General features: G+C 41.2%; 2 non-coding genes across 2 annotated transcripts; both read left to right on the forward strand.

The window, feature by feature from the left end:
* The first annotated feature begins 5,958 nt into the window (after nucleotides 1–5,958).
* trnai-gau (transfer RNA isoleucine (anticodon GAU)) lies at nucleotides 5,959–6,030 on the forward strand. The gene has a single exon. It is a non-coding gene; the product is annotated as a tRNA-Ile (tRNA).
* Nucleotides 6,031–7,583: 1,553 nt separating this feature from the next.
* On the forward strand, nucleotides 7,584–7,656 carry trnar-ccu (transfer RNA arginine (anticodon CCU)). Its single transcript has one exon. It is a non-coding gene; the product is annotated as a tRNA-Arg (tRNA).
* Nucleotides 7,657–17,477: the final 9,821 nt, after the last annotated feature.

The following is a 17,477-nucleotide window of genomic DNA, read 5'->3' on the forward strand; positions in this document are numbered from 1 at the left end:
GAGGTAGAGGAAGAGGTGAAGGAGGTAGATGAAGAGGAGAAGGAGGTATAGGTTTTCAAAATTGCGTGTAAACAATTGAAAAAAACTGTAAATATATACTAACTCTTCATTTCAAAATAGAACACATCTTTCTCTGCACACACTAACTTTACCAAAACACTGAAAATCTGACTCAGAATGAAATTATTCTGTCAAAGAATAACACTTGTTTACACTTCACAAGGTACATGCAGTCAATCAAAGTACACCAGGTTTCAAAATACTGGCTATTGTATTACAAAAACTTCATAGACTTTTGTGTTTCAGTTTTACAGGTATTTGCATACAAAACATGCAATCCACCATTTTACACTAAATTTATTGGTTGGGAACAGTATGTCCACATGTACAGTATTCCAGTAAAAAGCAAATCAGTTTTTTTTCCCTTTACTGTTTACCAGCCTCTCTTAGTGAAAGACCGTGGTTGATTACATGGTCAATGATAGTGGCATGAATTTCATCACTGACTACTGTTCTTGCAGCCCTTGGAATGCCACCACCACTCATTCTTACACCTCTACCTTGCCCTCTCCTTAGGCCTGCTCTTCTCCCTGGCCCTGCTCCTCTCACTGCACCTCTCATCTCTCACTGCACCTCTCACTGCATCTCTCACTGCATCTCTCACTGCACATCTCACACTGCACCTCTCACTGCACCTCTCACTGCATCTGTCACTGCACATCTCACTGCACCTCTCACTGCACCTCTCACTGCACCTCTCACTGCATCTCTCACTGCATCTCTCACTGCACATCTCACTGCATCTCTCACTGCATCTGTCACTGCACATCTCACTGCACCTCTCACTGCACATCTCACTGCACCTCTATCTGCACATCTCACTGCACATCTCACTGCACATCTCACTGCACATCTCACTGCACATCTCACTGCACCTCTCGCACATCTCACTGCATCTCTCACTGCACATCTCACTGCACCTCTATCTGCACATCTCACTGCACATCTCACTGCACATCTCACTGCACCTCTCTCTGCACATCTCACTGCACATCTCACTGCACATCTCACTGCACCTCTCACTGCACATCTCACTGCATCTCTCACTGCATCTGTCACTGCATCTGTCACTGCACATCTCATTGCACCTCTCACTGCACATCTCACTGCACCTCTCACTGTATCTCTCACTGTATCTCTCACTGCATCTCTCACTGGGCCTGCTATTCTCCCTGGGCCCCTTGCTCTTACTCTTTCTCGTCCAGACATTACAGTGTTTGTCTTTTTCTGTTTCCAAACACATCACTCCTCAAAGTCCTCCTTTTACTATATAAGTGTCAATGTAACAGAAAAAAATAACCCCTGCCACTGAGTCTAAGCCAGACTGGAATCAGCTATGGTTGGCCCAATTTACCCAACATAAATCAGGTGTGTGTCAATTATTCAATTGTTTGTTTATTATCAGCTGAGATATATTGTTTTTGAACTGATATCATTGAAGAAGCCGAGGTTTTTATACTGTATCTAAGGTTTGGAATATTGTTTTTGCTATTGTGGGGTGGTGTGTGTTAACATTTGTAAATACTACAAAAACAATCCATAATTTTGTTGGGAGGTATAGCTTGTCTGTTAAGAAAATGTAAGCATTGCGGAAATGTGTTCACTGACTGCATATTGTGTGAAAACTGTATAGTATTGCTCTTAATTCGAGGTATAGCTTGTCTGTTAAGAAAATGTAAGCATTGTGGACATGGGCGTAGGTTTGGTCTCAGGTTTGGTGGGGACATCCCCCCCCCCCCATTCTATTCTTTAAAAAAAAAAAAAGTTCATAAGATTAAACTGGGAAGGGTCATAAAACTTGCATATTGTTATCCTAGGTTTACAGCTTCTGTTGTTCTCAATTGTAAGTCGCTTTGGATAAAAAGTGTCTGCTAAATGAATAAATGTAAATCTGTTGTGGTTTGATGCTGTCTTTTCCTGCATACAAAATGGTAAATTAATTTTGTAGTCTATCCTATGGCTAGCAAGTTTAACCCTCCTACCAGATATTGTTATTTGGATATTATTAATCAAATAATGATTCATTATATTTGAATAACCAACAGTGTTAACTTTTGCCTTTAACATTGCCAACATATTTTTCCAGCACATGTGTCTAGCAAGTAGGCTACACTCACAAATACATTACTTAAACAGAATGTAGAAACGAAAAATGTCTCAGATGATCCACTGTTTATGTTGACTGCAAGATTCTAAGTTAAGGTAGGCTAATTAACATTCAGTGACTTGCTAACGTAAGTTAGCATTCTATCATGATAGCGCGACTTCTATGAGTCTATCCTTGCTGCACACCCCTAATTAATGCTCCTAACCTTGAAAGATTGCAGAAGCTAGGTTTAACTGTAACAATATCCTGGGTAACCAGGATCACCAGTTAATACTATTTTCCACAGTAGAATCTGCATTTGAAAGCCTGGTCAGTCACTACTACTAACTGCTAGTTATTTGTGTGACAAGTTATTTTTGCCCACTTACACTCTGCTTTATGAAAAAAAGCTTCGTATGTCCCCTTTCTTCTTCTTGGGTGACATAGCTGATCTACAAAGTACAAAAAGGGGCAAAAAAACGGAATATTAAAATGTTTTACTCTGGCCTTTGAATATGGCAGGCAGAGAGACAGCCCTGGTAACTTACCGTCGGCGTCGCCACGCGCGCACACACACACAGGCACACACCACCCGATCCGCTCGCTGCCATTGAGTGCAAGCACATAAAGTAGTCCCGGCCCGCGCGTGTAGCCTGCCTGTCAGAAACCCCGCCGCCAATCAAATTACGGCGTATCTTGTACTGTCGTCGTCCTGGCCGTTGGAATCGATACAAATAGCAGCGCAAAGATCCAAATGCAGCGCAAATATCAAAATAGCAGTTCAAAGGAGCTTGCTAAATATTGGTGGGGACAAATTTGTCATCTCAAAATATTGATTGGGACAAGTACCTAGCGTCCCCCCCTAAACCTACGCCCTTGATTGTGGAAATGTGTTCACTGACTGCATATTGTGTGAAAACTGGATAGTATTGCTCTTAATTCATTATGATAAGATTTGCTGCCTACAAAATATATTTGAAAAATATAAAAATATACTAAAAAGTGCACAGATGTGGAATGTGTCTTAGAATGCAAGTTTATAAAAGGGGACAGATGTGGAATGTGTCTTAGAATGCAAGTTTCTAAAAAGTGCACAGATGTGGAATGTGTCTTAGAATGCAATGTGGATTATGCCAGTACTTACAGAGACAGTGGTGCTTGGTGTAGGGGCACTGGACACTGCTGCGCTGGGTTGGTCAACAGCCTGAGATGGTCTCCTAGCCACACTCAGATTTGGCTTTGCAGCAGCAATGTGGGACCCACCAAATCTTGGCTTGGTAAACTAAAAAAGGGCAAAACAATTTCAATGAAAAGACAAATTGAATTGTAACAGCACATTGGCCAAAAATATAATAAAATGTAAAATGAGAAAATATCTATTGATCCTATCATTCATTATATAACTAAAGGACCTGCTTTCTTGCTTTAACTTATTTTTTTTGTCTGTGTATTACCACACTCTACTACTTATACAGATTGAAATAAGCACAGTTAGAATAGAAAAATGTGTGGGAAGGTATTGCTAGAATCTGAGTATATAGTAATTTAACAAGTACCTTTTAAAAATGACTAGTTTGCACATAGTTTGTAAGAGAAAGCGTTTATTAACAGTAATGAAGGTTACCCTTGAAATGGCAACAAAGCAGATTCATGATGACTTAATTAATAATACGTGTATAATTAATTGTGCATAAGTGGAATGTTACCTGAGAAATACAGAATGAAAGACGTAGCTTCAGTAGCCAGTTGGAAAAATCAAGAGAGATGCCATGAAGGACGTGAGTGTCCTTTAACCCATAATGGCAAAGCCCAATTAGAGAGGAAGAGGAGAATGCAAGAGCAGAGCCCAGAGAAGAAAGAGAGATCACATAGGTTACATTGTTCTTTCACCATTTTACTTGATCTAAACCAACCTGAGACAGTGAAACTGACCAATAAGCAGACTACAGCCGCCCCTGTACAAGGTGTCACAGCTGGCAGGTAGGTGTAAAAACATACCAGCCATTTCCACTGAACTTAAACCTTTATACTAAACGTATATTAAAACTGCAATTATAATAAAAAAAAAAATGTTATTACCTTTGACAAACTTGGTATAATTTTAGAAGTAGGCTGGGGTGGGAGCTGACGCTGATTCGGCGCCATGACCTCCTGTGCTGGTCCAGTAGCGGCAGACTGTTGTTCAACAACCCTTGGTGCTTGTCCAATAGAGGCTGTGGCCTGCTTAAGACAACCACAAAAATACATAGGCTACAATAATTGTTGAACGAGAATAATTTGTTCAGTAAATTATATATATATAAAAAAAATACAAGTTACATCTTTACATTGTTACCTTTTGAGTGTGAAAACCACACCGCACTTTGGGACCGCTCCGAGCAAGGTTTTCTGGCCGCGAGACTGCATCGGACATCTTTCAATCTGTAAACATTATCACACATATAATATAGAATACATGCATTTCTAACTTATCAGTATGAATGCCACATTAATTTATTGTAGTGTGTCATTTATTTTTATTCATGTTCTTTGAAGGGGAGATACAAACTGTAAAATTAGAGATAAAGAGTGAGTAAAGTTTGTATCCTCCTTTAAAAGAACAAGAGAGGAAAATTTCACACCTTCAAAAAAACATCCATTCACTCAACATCCCCACCCCCACTGCCTCAAATCTCTGAATCTCCCAGTGCAAAAAAAAAGCAAGTTTTTTTTTACATAAATAAACATAAATCTCAAATACCTGCAACATTATCTACATACATATCTATAAATAATGATGACATAGAATTAAATGATTAGGATTACAATTATTATATCATGCAAAGGTGACAAAAGCACACTCGCCCTTTTGTACACGTCATGCCACTTTTTCTGTCGAGGAGCTGGCCTGTTACCCTCATTTGATGGCCAAACTCCTGTGCTTGCAAACTTTTTTAGCCTTGCAATCCAGTCAGTATCTGACATGGCTTTATGGGATTTTTTGCCAGACATTTTTTTGTTGGGGGGCTAACGGTTAGGTTATATCGTTTTGAACAAAACTACTATAATACAAATTATTTCTTAAAAAAAGCACACACGATATTTACAATTATAATATATACAATTATTTACAAATATAAAATTACATGGTCCGAAAATACAGTTAAAGTAACCGAAAAATAAGTTTCGGAGTCCTCCGTTAAAATGATGCTGCCTGACCTCCGTGACAGTGATGCTCGACGTCTGAACTTTTTGACCTCTGACACGCCCCTCAGGATATGTCATTACTTCGTACACCTTCGGCTCAGTTCGGCAACTTGATTGACACTTGGCTAGCTTCCTGACTCCTCCTCCTAGCGGTGCTAAGCGTAAACGTGCCATCGACATTTCCTTGTACTCTGATTGGTCAAATGTCGAAAATGATAAGGAAAAGGTCAAGAATGGCGCTCTCTGATTGGCTGTAAATGTTATAATGTCGAGAATGGCACTCTCTAATTGGCTGCAAATGTTATAGCGCGTCGACGTGATTGGCTGTGGCGTTCAACATTGTTCAATATTATCCCCATTTTGACGGACTCTCCTTCGGCAGCTGGCGTTCCTAAGCCAGGGATTGTGGGTTCGAGTCCCATCTGGGGTGGTTTATAGAAGAGTGGAGCAGCGGAAGTGTGCTGGAACCATAACCCAGAGGTTGATGGATCGAAACCATAGACTGCTTTAATTAATATCACTCTGCATTTTTAACCTGTTTTAATTGATAATAGAAGAGCATTGCAAGCGAGCCTACACGCAAGTCATTTTGAAAAATAGTAGGGTGTGTCAAAGCAGTTGCCGGGAGCAGAGTGGCGCAGCGGAAGCGTGCTGGGCCGATATCCCAGAGGTTGATGGTTCGAAACCATCCTCTGCTAAGACTGTTTTACTTATAAACATACTCTGTTCCTACCTGAAGAAAAGCTATCACGTCTATGTGCTAAAACCATTTGTTTTTTTCTCCTTATCTCGTTTATGAAAGAGGCACTTCTTTTCTCAATTTATGTGTCGCTTCATGTGCACTTTAGGTGCACTTCATGTGAGCCTAAAAGCAAGTCCTTTTGAAAACCGCTGTGAATGGGAGCTCTTCTATGGTTAGCAGAGTGGCGCAGCGGAAGTGTGCTGGACCCATAACCCAGAGGTTGATGGATTGAAATCATAGACTGCATTTCTTATGTAAATGTTCCCTCAGCTGTGTGCTAAAACTCTCTGCATTTTTAACCTGTTTAATTGATGATAGAAGAGAACTTCAAGCGAGCCTGGAAGACTGCTTTACTTATAAACATACTCTTTTCCTACCTGAAGAAAAGCTATCACGCCTATGTGCTAAAACCTTTTGTATTTTTCTCCTGATCTCGTTTATGACAGAACCACTTCATTTCTCAATTCATGTGTCACTTCATGTGCACTTCACCTGCAATTCATGTGTGCCTAAAAGCAAGTCTTTTTGAAAAGCCCTGTGAATGGGAGCTCTTCTATGGTGAGCAGAGTGGCGCAGCGAAAGCATGCTGGGCCCATAACCCAGAGGTCGATGGATCGAAACCATCCTCTGCTAAGACTGCTTTACTTATAAAAAGACTCTGTTCCTACTTGAAGAAAAGCTATCATGTCTATGTGCTAAAACCTTTTGTATTTTTCTCCTGATCTTGTTTATGATAGAGGCACTTAATTTCTCAATTCATGTGTCACTTCATGTGCACTTCAAGTGCACTTCATGTGTGCCTAAAAGCAAGTCCTTTTGAAAACCCCTGTGAATGGGAGCTTCTCTATGGTGAGCAGAGTGGCGCAGCGGAAGCGTGCTGGGCCCATAACCCAGAGGTCGATGGATCGAAACCATCCTCTGCTAAGACTGCTTTACTTATAAACATACTCTGTTTTTACCTGAAGAAAAGCTATCACGTCTATCTGCTAAAACCATTTGTGTTTTTCTCCTGATCTCGTTTATGAAAGAGGCACTTCATTTCTCAATTCATGTGTCGCTTCATATGCACTTTAGGTGCACTGCATGTGAGCCTAAAACCAAGTCCATTTGAAAACCCCTGTGAAGGGGAGCTGTTCTATGGTTAGCAGAGTGGCGCAGCGGAAGTGTGCTGGGCCCATAACCCAGAGGTCGATGGATGAAAACCATTCTCTGCTAAGGCTTCTTCACTTATGTACTTGTTTTATCCCAAATAAAGAGCAACTTCCACATCCTGCTTGATCGTTCATAAAATCTGTGTGTTTGTGTGTGTATGCCCTGTTCAAACGCTTCATTGACTAAGCCACCTGAAGGAGATGGACAATTAGTAGGGCAAGCGAATCATGTCCCAGTGGCCTGTTCGAAGTAGTCGTTCATCAGGATTACTTTGTGTGATGGTCTTGTTTAAATGCCAATGCTGCTGTTGTTACTAAAGCCAAAGTAATCGGGGCACATGAGCACAGGACTTTCACAGCCCCAGTGGCCTAATGGATAAGGCACTGGCCTCCTAAGCCAGGGATTGTGGGTTCGAGTCCCATCTGGGGTGGGTTATAGAAGAGTGGAGCAGCGGAAGTGTTCTGGAACCATAACCCAGAGGTTGATGGATCGAAACCATAGACTGCTTTACTTAATATCACTCTGTATTTTTAACCTGTTTTAATTGATAATAGAAGAGCATTTCAAGCGAGCCTACACGCAAGTCATTTTGAAAAAGGTAGGGTGTGTTGTAGGATTACAAATTACAAAAAACGCTTCTGAGTTTTTCTACACTGAAGAAGGAAGAAGTTTACAACAGATGGTGCCGTGACCCGGATAGAGCTACTCACCAGAATCCAGATTGAATCAACAAAAGATCTCAACGAAGAATGAACTTTCTGACTGAGTTCCAGACGGAATCTTGAAAACCTCAAGCTCAACAAAGATCTCAACAAAGAATGAACTTTCTGACTGAGTTCCAGAACTGAATCTCAACTGGACCTCAACAAAGCTGACTGAGTTTTCCAGACTGAATCTTTTCATTCAAACAACGATTCGGTGAGTTTCACTCTATTCAAAGAACCAGACCAGTACGAATTTTGTGCCTCTGTGCCATCAGAGAAAGAGTTATCAGACAGCTGTAGTGTTTGATTACCCAAAGTTATCCTTTAAAAGTTGTCTTTTAAAGATAAAAATATATCCTCTGTTCAGGCAGCGACGTTTTTAACATCACATGTTAAAAAGATATCCTCTGTGTCAGGCAGGGAAGATTAGTATTATTTTGCTAATTATTTGTTTTGTTGTTTGTTACCTTGTGGTGTTACCCTCTAAAAATTTATTTTAGAGAAGAGAGTTTGATCCTCTGAATAGTCAGGGAAGTTGTTGGTATCCTCTGTGCAGACAGGGAAGATTTTAGCATTCAAGTTAAAATATTGTTAGCCTCTGTGCAAGCAGAGAAGAGGTAGTCTTACAGGCTATTTATTTTGGTTACCCTTTTAAAAGTTTTTCTTTTAGAGAGGAAAGTTTGATCCTCTGTTTCAGGCAGGGAAGAGTTAGCAATACATGCTAGTAATTTTGTTTTATCCTCTAAAAAGTTAGGAAGGTGAAAGATCCTTTCCGTTTCTTTCAGGGAAGATTAGCGTAACGTGCTAATATTTTGTGTTTCATCCTCTGTTTCTGGCAGGGAAGTTAAATGTGATGTGTTGGTAACAAGGAAGGTGTATCAACAGTTTGATCTGTGACATAAGTGTAGACTCTTTTGATCAGAGAAGTTTTAGTGTTTTTGATTGTGTGATAAAGAAATCCACAAAATGGTTAGAACGAATGCTAGGCTGGTTCCAACAACTGAAAATTTGGTCTTGCGACTCCTTTGTGGTCAGATAGTGAATTTAAAACACTGTTAGGAGAACAAATGAACCTAATAGTCACTGAGAAAGTTAGAAAAGAACTAACGCAGAAATATGAGATTCATCCAGACAAAACTTGGTCGGTAGATGAGTGTAAAAAAGTACTAGGAGCGGGTATTCGCAAGAACAATGTGAAAGGCATAATATGTTGCCATAGAGAATTTGGTTTAGCACTAGCTACAGAACAGTCTAAACGCAACTCAGAGCTAGAGAAACAGATTAATGAGCTCCGGGGTAAAGTTTCCTCTTTAACCAAGAAATTGAACCGCAACAAAGATGCAGAAAAAACTGATGGGGAAGAAGTAAGCCAGCCTGATAACATTTACCCTGATTTAAGAACGTTCTTTGAAACAGATGTAGCCGTCCAATCAGTCACTGATAAGCCTGTTAATTCAGTTTATGTGTGTGGAGCTAGAAAAAGATCACAGGGAATTGAGGAAAAGGAAAGTGTTTCTACCCACCCTTCTGTAGTCCGAATTCAAACTGTCGCAAAAGCCCTTGGACCTAAGGATATAGAACGACTCTCTGAGAGTTTACCCTCACCACGTAAACAGTTTTCTGAATTTAGAAGGGCATTGATCAGCAAAATTCGTCTATATGACATGTCGTTAACAGAAGTCACACAGTTAATGTCACAAATTTTAACTGATTCTGAATTCAACAGTTTTGAATCTGCAGTGACTTCTGAACTACAACATGCCAGTAGAGGCGATATGAGAGAAGGTGTTTTGAAAATCCTAAAGACTATCTTAGGACCCAAAATAGACTGGTCTAGAGTTACTAGCTGTGTACAAAAGAAAGAAGAAACGGTAAATGAATATACTGAACGGTTTTGTCAGTCAGCCATAACTTACAGTGGAATAGTGGATGATTCTGAAAGTGTGCTCGATGACAAAGGACCACTAATTCGTATCTGGTCAGATGGCCTTGTAGCCGAATACAGAAGAGCTTTGCCATTCCTAGATCTAACTTGGTCAAACAGAACTCTCAGAAGTAGCGTTGACAGGTTACCTGCATGGGACAGAGATGCTGATGTTAAAACCAAAGTGAGAGTAGCAGCAGCAGCTACATTTAGCACAGCAAAACAAGAAAACAGGTGGTCTAAAAAAGAAGGGAGCTGCCACTATTGTGGAAGATTAGGACATTGGGAGAAAGAGTGTAGGAAGAAATTGCAAGATACAAAAAGAAATGCTATGCATAATTCTGCTCCTTCTCAGCCTGCTTACAACCCAGAAGCAGTTCCGCAAGTGTCCACTGAAACTTTAGGACAGCTTGTTCAGGCTCTTTTAAGAGCACAAAAAGACCAGGAAAAAAACTAATTGTTGGGGCTGTGAGTAGCTACCTTACCCCTGTAATACATCATAATGACACAAGAATTTTTGTGAAAGGTAGCATACAAGAGAAAGAAACTGATTTTTTGCTTGATACAGGTGCAGAAATTACCATAATTCCTACAAAATTGGCTAAAGGTTTAGACATTCCGTACAAGAAAACCAAATTTTCTTTAACTGGCGTAATAGGTGAAGATTCTGATTTGTATGAAACCCCGCCCATAGATGTACAATTTGGCCCAAAAACTCTGACTACAAAATTGTTATGTGCTCCATTAAATACAGGTGCAATTTTAGGAATGGATCTCCTGAGACAAATACATCTAACTTTAGACGTGTCCTCAGAATCTGCTAGCATCCAAATTTCCTCAGCACAAGTTTCTACCAATAATGTAATCCCTCCAGAGTATGTTTTCTTACAGAATCATCCAATTTGGGCTAAAGACAAGGATGATTGTGGTTTGTTGACAGGTGTAGAACCAATAAAATTGACGGGGACTCCACCTCCGGTCACCAAACAATATCCGATCAATAAGGAAGCTATACAGGGGATCAAACCTATTGTAGAAAAGTTGCTGACGCAAGGAGTGCTAGTTAAAACCAACAGTCCCTGTAATTCACCCATTTGGCCCATCAAGAAATCCAATGGGACATGGAGACTTACAATAGACTACAGAGTAGCCAATAAACATATTGATAAAATCACCCCTCTAGTGGCAGATCCTTCCACAATTTATAATGGCATACCATTAGAGAGTAAGATTTTTTCAGTAATTGATATGTCTAATGGATTCTTGTATGTACCGTTGCACTCTGACAGCCAGCCATGGTTAGCTTTCACAGTTGACTATGAGCAATACCAGTGGACACGCTTGCCACAGGGATTTCAAAACTCCCCAACCATATACCATCAGGCTGTCAGACGTGATTTGTGTGACCCAGAATTTCCGGTAAAACAGTCAACTCTGATCCAATATGTCGATGATATTCTGATTGCCTCAACAGATCACGAGGTACATCAAACTGAATTGGCATCATTGTTGGACTATTTGCATAAGAAAGGACACAAATGCAGCTTTCACAAAGCTCAAATTGCTAAAAAGCAAGTCACATTTCTGGGTCAAACAATTGGTGCAGGAAATAGATCCATTACACAGGATCGAGCGACTTCAGTCAAAGCCATACCCCCGCCTACTACCATTAAAATACTCCGATCATTTTTAGGAACAGCAGGTTACTGTAGACCTTGGATTGAAGACTATGCCTCAATTGCACAGCCGCTCTATGACTTGTTGGAAGGCCATGGTAAAGATTCTGATACTGTTTGTATGGAAGAATGTCACCTCAAAGCGTTCAATGATTTGAAGAGAGCACTATGTCAAGCACCAGCATTAGGAATTGCCCAAACTGACAGACCATTGGTGCTTTATGTCCATGAACATTTAAGCTTCATGACTGCATGTCTAATGCAAGATCATGGGGGCAGTTTACGCCCAATTCATTACTATTCTGGTAAACTTGACATAGTAGCTCAAGGTATGGGCCCATGCCTCAGAGCAGTACAGGCAGTGCATCTAGCGCTTCAGGCTTCATCAGGAATGGTGTTAGGACAGTCTGTAAACGTAAGATGTCCGCACGCAGTGTCCGCATTAATGAATCAAGCAAAAGTCACTTCTGTCACTTCCTCTCGCTGGGGAAATTGGTTAGCAACTCTCACAGCCCCGAATATTGTCTTACAGCGTGCACCTGTCACGAATCCGTCCTCATGTATGATGTCTGCTATTACTGAAGTTTTGTTAGAGGGTGAAGGAGAAATGACACACGAATGTGTTACGCTTACATATACACCTATGAATGAAGTAAAAGAAACTCCCACAGAGAATTCAGAAGTTGAGTTGTTTGTTGACGGTTCAGCTCAAGTAATTGAAGGTAACAGACGAGCAGGTTATGCAGTAACGTCCACCACGGAAGTGTTAGCTTCAGGACGTCTTCCAGATCATTTTTCAGCTCAAGCTGCAGAACTAGTAGCCCTAACAAGAGCATGCACGCTAGCTTCAGGATCAGTTGCTAATATCTACACAGATTCCAGATATGCTTTTGGGGTAATTCATGATTTTGGTGTCATTTGGCAAACCAGACTGTTTCTAACTTCTGCTGGATCCCCCATTAAGCATGCTGAATTAGTGAAAGATCTAATGTTTTCCATGAAACTTCCAAAGAAATTAGCAGTGATCAAAGTGAAAGCACATCTCACAACTAATACTACGGAAGCTAAAGGTAATGCTCTTGCTGATATGGCAGCTAAACAGGCTTGTTTCTATGCAACTGTACAATTGTGTTCAGGTAGTGCAGCACAGAAGACAATTATGCCTCCTGAATCAATAATTGATCCGTACAAAGACGTTCCTCTGTATGAAGCATGGACATGGTTAGACAAAGGAGCCACAGTGGATTCATCTGGTTGCTGGACCAAAGGGGGAAAGTATGTCGCTCCCGAATCACTGCTGCCATATTTGGCTCAACAAATATACAGTTTAGTTCACAGTGGTCCAGCAACGATGAATCACAGGTTCTCAAATCAGTGGTGGAATCCAAAATTCAGAAATGTATCCACAGAAACAGCCAAGAGGTGTGTTAAATGTCAGAAAAATAATGATATACCAGCAACCACTACACCAGCAGCACATACCCCAGCTCCACCAGGACCATTTCGTCACCTGCAAGTTGATTACATATCATTGCCTCGTTGTAAGGGAAAAACTGATGTTTTGGTAGTAATAGACAAGTTCTCAAGATGGGTAGAAGCTTATCCAACAGGGCGTGCTACAGCTGCACATACTGCTAAATGTCTTGTCACTGATTTCATTCCCAGATGGGGATTACCAGATTGGATTGACTCAGATCAAGGTACACACTTCACAGGACAGATAGTCAAGGAAGTGTCTAGAATGTTGCATATTAAGTGGAACCTTCACTGCCCCTATAGGCCACAAGCATCAGGCATTGAACGTGCAAACAGAACAATCAAAATCAGGCTAAGCAAAATGCATCAGGAAGGAGTACCATGGGTTGAAGCGTTGCCAGCAGTACTGTGTAGTATGAGAGCATCACCTAACAGAACAGTAGGGCTGAGCCCTCATGAGATTATTACTGGACGCCCCATGCAGATGCCAGGTGTGATTGATCTTAGAAATGCTGATGTACACATTACCTCAGATGCCCTGATTGCTTACTGTGAAAACCTAACAAAGGCGGTACAGAGTGCCAGAGGGAGAGTTGAGTCATGTTGGCAGACTTCACCAGAAGGGGGACACACAATCATCCCAGGTCAATGGGTCATGATAAAGTCATTCAGAAATAAGCCATAAGAACCAAAGTGGCATGGGCCACATCAAGTGATGTTGATTACAGCCGCTGCAGTATTGTGTCAGGGAAGGAAAACCTGGACTCATTGTACACACTGTAAGGTTGTTCCCCCACCAACAGGGATAGGTTAGGACACGGAACCAGTGAGGAGCCCCGGGAAGAACCGAACGCAACAGGCTTCGGGGGTTAACCCTGGGGTGAAGACTTCCCTCATAGGCCCTATCCTAGTCCATCCTTACCTCACTGTTCCTTAGGTGTCAAAGGTTTAAGAAATAGGGAAAGAGGAAATCAACAATAGCAGACTCAGAAAAAGTTCACAATCCTAGTGTTTGAACAAATACTGCTCTACTGTCTTTTGTTTTTTTCTTTCTTATTCTGTGCAGACACCACTTGATGACAGTCCGGGACCCATACGCACCAACCTCCTCACCTGCGTATGAAGCCACAACCTCCAGAAAACAACTAGACTCACTGGCGAACCAACTATCACGAAAGAAAAAAAAATACACAACGCAGAGACTCACATACGAAACCTTCAATCATCCATCAACATGATCAAGATTGTCATTCTACAAAGCATCATGGACATCGCACAAAGTGTGGACTCCAGAAACAACATATTCTTAGAGCTAATGAATATGTCAAGAAATGCCTTGTTTGCTGGAAAGGACGTTTGCATGCCACACGCACCTTCAGTATGAGCAGGAATCCCCTGGGTGGCACACCCTATCTCCAAATGTGACACGTGTACCTTATTCAATCATCATACCAGTGAATTATACAACAAGGATACATGTCACAATACAACAATTCCTACAGCTTCTCCGTGTTGCATTCCAGGACTACCATCCTGCAACCTAACTTCAGCTACTCCCATCATGACAGATCTACTCCTGCCAATGATGTTCTATTGGTGCATGGAAAATTATGCACCAGCATCGACTCCACTGGGTGAAATTCCTTGTGAACGTTGCAGCTTTGTGATTGAAAGAGGAGCAGAATCCCACGTGTACGTTACTACAACAGATAAGAAAGAGGAAAATGACTTAACAGAGTGTTTCTCCAGAAACCCATCCCTACCAAATTTTTTTGAAATAAATCAGTTGTGTATGATCTCTCCACCAACTGACACTTTTTGGTTATGTGGAACTTCTGTCTACAGCATCCTCCCCAGCCAATTTAACGGAAGGTGCACCCTGGTTTATATTCTACCAGCTATCAGAGAAAATACTCACTCCACCCCAAGCTCCCCACAGCTACAAAATTCAGCTCCTACCACTAACGAAGCAGATGGCTGCATTCCAGGACTCACTTGTGCACAAACATGGTGATCAAGAACTCTTGGAGCATTAATACCATCTTATGGTGTCATGCAAGCCCTTGATCAAGTCAGAAGCTTATCGAATTCTGTACAGAAATTGGCCAATGATATGGCTTTGGCCCTTGGTAACATCACGGACACTCTCGCTTCGCACAAGATAATGATCTTACAGAACAGAGTGGCCTTGGATTACATTCTAGCAACGCAAGGAAGAGCCTGCACCATCATCGGACCTGAGTGCTGCACCGGGTTAATGGATCCAACAGAGAACTTGAACAAAATCCAACAAGACATTCTTGATCTTTCAGCAAAATTACACCAGATGACTGAAGTTAATTTTTCATGGTTCGGAAACTTGATTGGGAAACCCTGGCTGTGGATAAAGGAAATAGCAATTCTGCTGTTATTTCTTCTAATAGCGTACTATCTATGAGTCCACAGTATCAAGTGTTTCATTCAACAAATGACTCACGCCCCTCACAAAGAAATGACAGTTCCAAACAGAAAAGACTATTACCCCCTAAGAACTTCACGGACCCTAAATTTGCATGTTTGTTTCTGTGTCAGCATGCAATTGCAGAAACAGCAACACAGAAGCATGAGCCTGTAATGATCACAAGTTACAAGAATTTAACTTTTAAGTGTCTAAATTTGTATTTTGTGAGAGTTATTTAGAACTCTCAAAGGGGGAAATGTAGGATTACAAATTTATTTAAATGTTTAATTTAGATTTCCAATACAATAGTATTTTATATTGAGAAAGTTTAGAAATGATGAGACCAGGAAATCTCTGCAAGCGGTAGGGGTTCCCAGCAGGATATTCCTGACTGTCCCATCTCAGTACGAGAAGGCTAGGCTTTTCCTGTTCTCGTTGTTTACCGGGTGAAGAGTCATGCTGAGCAAGTTTGAACACCTGTTATTTTATTACTGAGACCATTTGTCTCATCTCAGTACGAGAAGTCTATGCCTTTCCTGTTCTCATGTCTCAGCTCATTTCATCACAATGTAATCCCTCCCCCTTGAAATGTATATAAACTACATGAGACCAGGAAATCTCTGCAAACGGTAGGGGTTCCCAGCGGGATATTCCTGACTGTCCCATCTCAGTACGAGAAGGCTAGGCTTTTCCTGTTCTCGTTGTCTCAGCTCATTTACATGCTTTGTTCATCACAATGTAATCCCTCCCCCTTGAAATGTATATATGAACTCAATGTATACTGCCTTAGACTAGACTTCACTTGACTTGGGTTCGGAGCAGACTACAGCAAATAAAGAATCCTGCTTAAATAAGTCTCCTGGTTTTCGCTTCTGAGTTTTTCTACACTGAAGAAGGAAGAAGTTTACAAGAGTGTCAAAGCAGTTGCCGGGAGCAGAGTGGCGCAGCGGCAGCGTGCTGGGCCCATAACCCAGAGGTCGATGGATCGAAACCATCCTCTGCTAAGACTGTTTTAGTTATAAACATACTCTGTTCCCACCTGAAGAAAAGCTATCACGTCTATGTGCTAAAACCATTTGTTTTTTTCTCGTTTATGACAGAGGCACTTAATTTCTCAATTTATGTGTCGCTTCATGTGCACTTTAGGTGCACTTCATGTGAGCCTAAAAGCAAGTCCTTTTGAAAACCGCTGTGAATGGGAGCTCTTCTATGGTTAGCAGAGTGGCGCAGCGGAAGTGTCCTGGACCCATAACCCAGAGGTTGATGGATTGAAATCATAGACTGCATTTCTTATGTAAATGTTCTGTTCCTTCTTGAAGAACAGTTCCCTCAGCTGTGTGCTAAAACTCTCTGCATTTTTAACCTGTTTAATTGATGATAGAAGAGAACTTCAAGCGAGCCTGGAAGACTGCTTTACTTATAAACCTACTCTGTTCCTACCTGAAGAAAAGCTATCACGTCTATGTGCTAAAACCTTTTGTATTTTTCTCCTGATCTCGTTTATGACAGAACCACTTCATTTCTCAATTCATATGTCACTTCATGTGCACTTCATGTGTGCCTAAAAGCAAGTCTTTTTAAAAATCCCTGTGAATGGGAGCTCCTCTATGGTGGGCAGAGTGGCGCAGCGGAAGCGTGCTTGGCCCATAACCCAGAGGTCAATGGATCAAAACCATCGTCTGCTAAGACTGCTTTCCTTATAAACATACTCTTTACCTACCTGAAGAAAAGCTATCACGTCTATGTGCTAAAACCATTTGTGTTTTTCTCCTGATCTCGTTTATGACAGAGGCGCTTCATTTCTCAATTCATGTGTCGCTTCATGTGCACTTTAGGTGCACTGCATGTGAGCCTAAAAGCAAGTCCTTTTGAAAACCGCTGTAAAGTAGCTCTTCTATGGTTAGCAGAGGTGCGCAGCGGGAGTGTGCTGGACACATAACCCAGAGGTTGATGGATCGAAATCATAGAATGCATTTCTTATGTAAATGTTCTGTTCCTTCTTGAAGAACAGTTCCCTCAGCTGTGTGCTAA

This window comes from Siphateles boraxobius, unplaced genomic scaffold, assembly GCF_051911475.1.
Source record: "Siphateles boraxobius isolate OS27281-9 unplaced genomic scaffold, OSU_SipBor_1 100, whole genome shotgun sequence".
Taxonomy (NCBI): Eukaryota; Metazoa; Chordata; class Actinopteri; order Cypriniformes; family Leuciscidae; genus Siphateles; species Siphateles boraxobius.